This window comes from Cupressus sempervirens, chromosome 8 (genome assembly GCF_028749045.1).
Source record: "Cupressus sempervirens isolate cs-2001-9-10 chromosome 8, ASM2874904v1, whole genome shotgun sequence".
Taxonomy (NCBI): Eukaryota; Viridiplantae; Streptophyta; class Pinopsida; order Cupressales; family Cupressaceae; genus Cupressus; species Cupressus sempervirens.
In genome coordinates, this window is record NC_143125.1 from 32,350,682 (window position 1) to 32,358,687 (window position 8,006).

An 8,006-nucleotide genomic window follows, 5' to 3' on the forward strand; every position below is an offset into this window, starting at 1 on the left:
TTAGAAAGTTCTAATTAGAACAAGAAATATTTTTTAATTTGACTATATCTATTTTTTATTGTTAATGTTTATGGTCAAACTCTATGATCTATCATCACAAAAAATAGCTAGAAAAGCTAAAAGATTGTTACAGAGCAATTAGAATTTCTGTACTAATGTTTTTGATGGATCTATATCATATAATAGATAACTAAAAAAGAGAAATGCAAGACTATACTAAACCAAAAAAAATCATCAAATTTTGTCTATATTTTTATTTTATTTTAAAACACAGTAAGATCTAGAAACATTTTTTCCCCTTATCATTATAATTTGCAAACATTTAATGTATCTAAAAGTTCTAATTAGCTTCTCCTTCAATGACAACCTAGTAATTGTAATGTCAGGTGATAACAAGCCCACTATGAGATAACAAGTTCAGAGATTTGGGAGGATACACTTTGTCAACTAGATATCTTTGTGATGGGAATTGGGATTTCTAATGAAAAAAATATAGATATGGGATCTCTTTGTTCTATTTCATAGCACCAAGTTTAAGGGTTATTCATGACACCATGGCATATCTATACTTCATATCCAACAAGTGTGGAATTTTGATTTTAGTGTAATAATTATATTATTTACACATTTAGAAGAAGTTTGTGGATGGATGTTAGTGTACTCATAATTGCCAATTTGACAAAGGCTTAAGTAATTCAATTTGTTTCAAATCCTAGAAACAAAATCTGCATCCCATGTACTATTTTTTAAAACATTATAGGCCCAACTTTGTATATATCCTTGTACACCATGTGCTTTACATAGGTGTACATAGTTTGTCATAAAAAATTAACCTTTTTTAATGCTGCTATATTTTTAGATAAAATGTGAATTTACCAGATCCTGCAGACAACACTATAAAATTAAAAAGAGTGAAAAAAGCTAATAATGAGTCCTGATTAGTAGGCAGGGACTCAATGAGTTTTTGAAAATGTATAGTGAAATATTAGATGCATTTGTACATAACTAGACAAACATTCAAGAAAGCTAAACCCATTATTGCCAATGTATATTGTCATAATTTATAATGTGTAGTTTATCTTCTTAGTTAGACTAATATAATAGTAAATGATTAAATGATTCCTCATAAAGTAGAAATTAATTCCTTGACTATTATTTTGACTTTTTATATGATGATAACAAGCATTTTCTTCTTTTTCATGAATTGTGTGTAATTTTTTAATATCTTTTCATTGGCCTTTATAACTAGGTACTATTTGGATCATAATGAGCTTGTCTTCAATTGTTCTTTTTGTGTGTGAATGCCAAGTTTCAACCATACATTAATATTTTCTAGTATGGAAAGAAAAAATAATATACATACACAAAATTATAGGCTATACCTTTGTAACAATCACAAGGCTTTCTTGATCTTTGAGACATCTTGAATCAATAAGCTTCCTTCTAGTTATTATTAACTCAAGTAGTACCACACCAAATGCATTAAATCTTTCTTGCTATTATACATTTTTGATATATAAAATTTTCTAGAGAAAGGTACCCAAATGCTCCAAAAAAATTAGGTAACTAATGTATGAAGATGTAATTGGTGACTATGTTTCTAGACCAAAATCTGTGAACTATGGTTCAAAGTTTTCTAAGAGAAGAATGTTGGAAGATTTGACATATCTATGGATTAAAAACCAAGAAAATACATTTTGAAATTGATCTAATACTTTTGCAACTCCAACAACCACCTTGAACTACTTTATCCAACAAAGTACTGGTTTATCCTTGGCTTCATGTAGAATACTCTTTGCTGTTTATCTTGAGATGAAGTTATACACCACAAGCCAGTTAGGGCCTTCTACACAATATCCAACAAGAGAAATAATGCAAATTTTCTTCAATGAAGTAAGGATATCCACTTCTTATATGACCTCATCCTTTGCATCCAATGAAAAATTTAGGATTGTTACTGCCATTGGTTTCCCACAAGGAAGAAAACCCTTGGAGACATAACTCAATCCCCACTTTCTATAGAACTCGATGCTAAGAAGCTAGATATTACTTATTGAAGATCCTAATATAGAAATTTTCCACATGCTTTACCTTGTCAAAAAGACTGGTTTCTTTTCCATATAATGTGCTTTAGTAATTGTTTCAATTTGTTGACTACAAGGGAATCTAGCTTCTTCATCTAACTCTTTAGTAAGGGTTACTTCCTTCTAAATCTATATTAGAGTCTCTTGGTTGATGATCTCGTGACCAAATTTTGTCTTTACTTCTAATTTTTTAGCCACCTAAAAATAGTTATATGTAAGTTGTGCAAATCAAATCAAAATCCTTTTACTTGGTATAGATTGTTGTCTGGGAAGCTTGCTAAATGAAACAACTCTCTGTAAGAAAGGTTATCAAGGTGTGAAATCTACTTTTTTTCTATGTTTTGATAATAATAACAATTTGGAAACTTTTACCTTAATTGTTACATAAGAACCAATCTCATCTTCTCTATAAGAGAACATACTAGAAGTGATGGAAACAATCCTAAGTGATGAACACATAGATAAACTTCTTGCATTTTTAAAATCATGTCCTTGGATTTTTGTCTCACTGCAAACTAGAGTTTGGATACTTGAATCACAAAATGTACAATTAGATTTTAAAGAAAAGAATGGCCTTTTGAATGGTTCCTTATCAGATAAGATGTATTGGAAAATATTGATCATGTTAACAGAAGAGACTACACAATATTCAATATCTAATATAAGATCACTAATATTATCATATGTGCCAAAACCATAATTATTTCTAGAGATTATAGTTATTTCTTATAAAGGGAACTCTACAATAGGAAAATAGTTTCCATCACTATTTTTTAGAACTTGACAATTCTTATTTTTGATTCTCCATTGGATAGTATTGAACAATCCTACTTGAGGGACATTAGTTGTTATTGACTATTATAGTCCATCCTTCTCAAAGATAACCTTTCCATTTTCAACAACAAACATAGAAGTGGTAGATAGTAATTTATTCATACAATACTTGGTAGTGAAACTGGAGACCCTAAAGCTTTGTGCCTACTAGCACCAAGTATCACTTTTGTTTGGCATACAAGCCTTTGAGCCTATCTTTGGTCAAAATGTTTTCTTTAGCTTGGATGGTAATGTTAGAAGCCTGGCTACTTGCCCCACCAAAGGGCTAGTGAACCATGACCTTGGCATTGAGAAGTGACTTCCTCCTTGGTCTGTGTTGTCAACAATAGAGACCTTATTAAAGAAGTCTTCCTATGGATCAAGTTGTGTTATCTAATATACATCTAGTTGGATAGATAAAGGTATTTATCAAAGAATCTTTTAGTTTATTTATTAAACCATTCAAGAATTTTTTTGATTAATTTTTTAATAAATTCTAATTATTTAGAAAATTTATAGTGGAAAATAATGATGCAATGAGTATAGGTGTTGAATTCAAAGCATTGCATTTAAATTGTTTAAGGTACTTATTGTTATATAGTCACAAATATTTATTTTTCTCTCCTAGAGGTAAGTACATTCATGTTATATATTTGATGAAGCCACAAATAAATCAATTCATGAAATAAAAATTAAGAACTTGGAACAATAGTAAATTATTATCCAAAAAATTTAGATTTAATTTTCTCCCTTGTTTGCACAAATAAAGGTCTTTCTATTTTTGTTCTACAACTTTATTATGATAAAGGGAATAAACTACATATAATGAATTTGGCGCTAAAAACATTCTCTTGATCTTTATATTATGCATTTTAATAACATCACTATTCTTTAAAGGGCACTAGCTCAATGGAAGAGCACCTACTTTACAAGTAAGAGGATGGTGGTTCAATTCCATTGCGCTCTAATATGATTAAATTAGTGATTAAATAAATTACTAAATATACTACCAGATATATTACCAAATCATCTAACAAATAAACTACCAAATTACCACCAAATAAACTATCAAATAAACTACCAAATCAATTGCCAAATCAAATACCAAATAAATTACTTAATATACTACCAACTATACACCAAATATACTACCAAATATACTACCAAAGTTACCAAATATACTACCAAAGTTACCAAATAAACTACCAAATAAATTACCAGAAAATAATAATAAACTACCAAATCAATGATCAAATCCATGATCAAATCAATGAAAAAATTAATGATTAAAATAGTTTAGTCATAAAATTGGTTACTAGATTAATGACCAGAAATAAACTATCAATGGTCACGTGATCAAAATTAGTCATATATCTACAATTTTTGGTAGTGTGTTTAGTCATATATTGTTGTTTTTGTACTAGTGTTGTTGAGAAAGTCAACACTAAGGATATAGAAGCAAATAAAAAATTAATGGCCTGGTTAGAGATTTTTTTGAAAAGAAGGTATTGGAATTTTTTTCTACTATAATTGTTTTGAGGAAGGTTGAACTATAAGCATTTGTAGAGAATCTGGAAGAGCTTGTGAAGAAAATATAAGATCTATACAATATTATTTGTAGTGTGCCCAGATTCAGAAATAAATTTCAAACAAGCATTCACAAGATTTAGGCTGATCTAAATACATCTAGAAGCTCTATCTCACAATCAGTTGGATCAAGTTCCATGCACTGTAACAGGTTATTATTTACACAAGGGAGGTTGGTTGAGCTACACATGATAGATACAAGAATGAGGGCCAAGCTTATCTCCATACAATCAATGTTGATACCTCACTTGGAAGTCATACAACAAGAGTTGGCTTCCTCAAAGGATCTAGTTAAAAAGATCATAACCTTTCTACCGTTGATAGCTTAATTGACTTAGTTGCAAATTTGTAGATCAAAATACAAGTTTTGGAATTAGTTAAAACCACATGGGTGTTGGAAGCATGAATGTTGATGATATTCCTATGGGGGAATACTGTAGAAACATGATTAGATCATTATCATGATGATATGTTACATTCATGACTGTGTTTGTCATTGATGTCAACATAACAAACTTCTATGGTATCTGACAGAAGAACAATGATAAAGATCAAGTTGATACAGACATATCATTGAGTACTTTTAGTAGAGAGGTTAAAGGGAGATTATACTATGTGTCTAGTATACACAACTAACCTTAGAAGCATAAGATATTAATTTTGCAAGAAGTTATGCAAGTTTCGATGAAGACTGATATGAGATAGAGTTATAGAGGCATGTTCTGGTAAACTTATTATATCTCTTAGTAGAGTTGTTATTCTAAGAAGCTGAAGTTAAAGATGTGAAGAAGGCATGTTGGTGATGACTTGACTAAGATCACTCATCATAATGCTACATGTATGAAAAGTTATTCAAGTTGCAAGGTGAAAGATTAATGTTATCACTAAGTATAACATGTTCTTAATGTGGTCCTATAATAATTAATTGAGAAGGTGTAACAATCGACTCAAGAAATTGTTTTATGGATTCAGTATAAAGGAAGGACATTTTACTTTATCTTGTATGGAGTAATGTGAATGATTGTAAGAAAAAAAAGGAGAAGAATGCAAAGATAAGTAGAGAAGAGAAAAAGTGAAGGAAACATCATTGCCAAGGTTTTATTGTGTGATCTAAAGTTTGATACTTGGATCCAAGGTTCATGACCTAGTCTGCAAGGTTTGATAGTGATTGTTCTAGTTGACAGGATAGAGGAAAGAAGTTAAAGTACAATTATTCTACAAGGAATAGTTGAAAGATTAGTTGAATAGTGAGTGCAGTGATCTTGCTTTAGAAGTTGTTTGGATAGTGGGTCCTTCTATCTTCTACAACTCCTAACAAGATTGGCACAACTCCTACCAAGGTTGGAATCTTTTAACAAGGATTGAAAGTTTCCTAATAGGGACTCATATGTACTGAACATTGTAATAGAATACTAATAGGGTCCATCCTCTAACAAGGAATATTTATATTAGTACATCATCTTGTGGGCATCATTACCATTAGAGTTTTCCCTCTAATCAAGGGTTTCCATAGTTAACATATCTGGTGTAATTATGTATGTGCATCTTTGTATGGTTGCTATTTAGTTTGGTTGAATGGATAAGATTATTTAAGGTTGATAAATGTTTTAATTATTGAATAAATGATTCACCCTCCCTCTCAGTTATCTTGGTGGACTATTATTTCTAACAATTGGTATCGACAGAGCATCAGGTCCTTGAAGATAAAGTTTAACAACTTTGGGAGATCCATGGAAAACATGATCAAGAAAGATAGTTTGAAGTTCGATGGAATAGATTATGATAGTTGGAAGGAAAAGATGAAGACACATCTATTGTGTATGGGACCAAGATATTGGATCTTGAAAAAAATATCAAAGATAATCATTACTAAAAGTGACTTGAAAACTTATACCAAGGAAGAGAGAGATCTTTTCATGTGTAGCATGAGAGCTAGAGAAGCACTATTATTTGCACTTCTTGAAATTGAATACAACCAAGTAAAATTACTTAATACTTCTCATTTTATTTGGAAAGCTTTGGAAAATAGTTTTGAAGGAGATGAACATTCTAAGAAATTGAGGCTACAAAGTTGGATTTGTGCATTTTAAGATGCTAAAATGATGAAAGATGAATCTATAAGAACATGTGTAGGTAGAATATCAGAAATTACTATAGGTATTAGATTTCAAGGAGGAACCAAAGAAGATGATGAGGTAATATGGAAGATATTGAAGAGCTTAACACCACCATTTAAGTCAATAATTCAAATGATATAGTTCTTGATATTTTGTACCAAAGATTTCACAAAGGAGACACTACTTGGAAGACTTGAAGCAATTGAGAATGAACTTAGATAGTCTGGAGAATTAACCAAAAAAAAAAAACTTTTAGTGCCTTAACTATTTGACCTAGTTTATCAAGAAGCACAAGTGCTAGAGGAGACTTTACTAGTACCAACAGATTTGATGAGGACAGAAAGATTGAAGGAGTAGACCTTTTGGTAAGAAGAGAAAAGGTTGGTAAGAAAATATTTAAATGTTGGACTTGCAATGAATTTGGTCATTATGCATCTAAGTGTTCTAAAAGAGAGAAAAAGTATAAAGAAAATTTCAAACTTGGAAGAGATAGAGAGTGTCTATATGAAAATGAAGAAGATGATTTTAATGAACAAGAGTAAGTGCTAGTGATGATGAAATAGGATTTGTAACAATTAAAGAAGAAACTATAGAGAAAAAAGCCTTGGTATCACATATTAAAAAGAAATCTATTTGGATAATTAAAAATGGTTGTTCACATCATATGATTGGTGATATGAGAAAGTTTTTTGACTTCAAAAGTAATTATGGAGGCATTTTCAGAGTTGGAAACAATGCAACATATCATGTTAAAGTTATTGGATCTATAACTCTTGATGATAAAAATAACATTGAGAATTGATGGGGACACAACCCAAGAACAGAATGGACACAATAGAAAAGGAAAATTATATTAACTGAGAAAATAAGCTAGTACAAATAGTACAAAGAAAATAAAATTCAAAACATGCCCTAAGGGCTTACAATAGCATAAATTTGGAGAATATTTCTCCTTTTAGTACCTCCTCTCAAACTCCACTCCGAACTGCCTTTTACAATGCCAGAAATCTCCTTAAATAGACCCCGGAGGGTTAAGGACTAGGAGTACATTCTAGAAAGTGCTAGTAGGAATCCACTAACAAAATAGAAGGTTCTGGAAGCTGGGTTAGAAGTCGGTGCAAATCTAGAAGAATCCAAAAACGGTAACCGAACTTTCGGGAGGCATAACTTTTGAACCGTAGCTCCGATTGACGAACCGTTTACATTTTCGTAAAGCTCTCGAACCGTTTACATTTTCGGAAAGCTCTCAAAGCCCTATGGACAAGCTTCACTCGTCCCCCATTTTTTGACCCTTTTCAAGGTCATTTAATGCCCCAAACCTGACTTTGAAGCATTCTTAGGAGGTCTCCAAAACCCAAAAAACTGCAATAACTTTCAAACCATGGGGCCTATTGACCTGATTCTT